The sequence below is a fragment of the Penaeus monodon genome, chromosome 21, assembly GCF_015228065.2.
Source record: "Penaeus monodon isolate SGIC_2016 chromosome 21, NSTDA_Pmon_1, whole genome shotgun sequence".
Taxonomy (NCBI): Eukaryota; Metazoa; Arthropoda; class Malacostraca; order Decapoda; family Penaeidae; genus Penaeus; species Penaeus monodon.
This window is the reverse complement of record NC_051406.1, coordinates 37,196,727-37,197,518: the sequence shown is the minus strand read 5'-3', so window position 1 is coordinate 37,197,518 and position 792 is coordinate 37,196,727. Positions and strand designations below refer to the sequence as shown.

General features: G+C 41.7%; 1 pseudogene; it reads left to right on the top strand.

Annotated features, from left to right (window-relative positions):
- LOC119586663 overlaps positions 1 to 792 on the top strand; it is a 3,639-nt pseudogene that overhangs the window by 1,617 nt on the left and 1,230 nt on the right.

Sequence of the window (792 nt, the reverse complement as noted above, 5' to 3'; positions counted from 1 at the left end):
CATTTAAGGATCTTTGACTCTGTCTCTCCGTGTTCGTATTTTTCGATCTGTGTCTCCATCTCTTTCTTTGCCTGATTATCATTCTCTCTCTCTTTGTATGCCGTTTTCCTTCGGTTTATTCCTCTCTGTCTCTATCTCTGTCTGTCTAGTTATGGCTGTGGAGATATCTGTGTCTGCCTGTCTGTCTATTTCCCTGTCTGCGTTTATCTTTGTCTGTCAATCTCTGTCTCTGTGTTGGACTCTCCCTCTGTCTGTCTTTCAGCTTACCTCTAATCTTTACTCCTGTCCGTCCGTTTCTCCATCTTTATCCGTCTCTATGTCTGCCTGCCTCTGCTTCCGTGTGCCCCGTCAGTCCACCTCGCCTTTCTGTCTGTTCCTCTCTCCGTCGCTGTCTCTTTTAATCCATCTTTTTCTGTCTCCATCCCATCACCAATGCCATTTTTTTTTACGTTTTTTTTTTTAATCGATTTCTTCAAATGTTATTAAGAAATATAACAAGCTCGTGTGTATATTACTCGAGAGGCCTTCATACGAGTGTAGAGGGTGAAATATTATGTAGAGTACAATAAACTCAGTCTGAATGGCTGCTTTATGGCCTGGATTCTCGGTGATTTCCCACGAAAGGAGTAATTCGAGTGTCCTTTGTGTAAAATGCGCTTTAGATTTTTCGTTTTCCTTGTCATTTGTTTTTTTCCGTGGCGACATTTTTCGGCCTTGACACATTTTGTTAACACTGCCTTGAAGTAGCTATATGATACAAACGTTCCCAGGTTGAACACCATGCTAATTTAG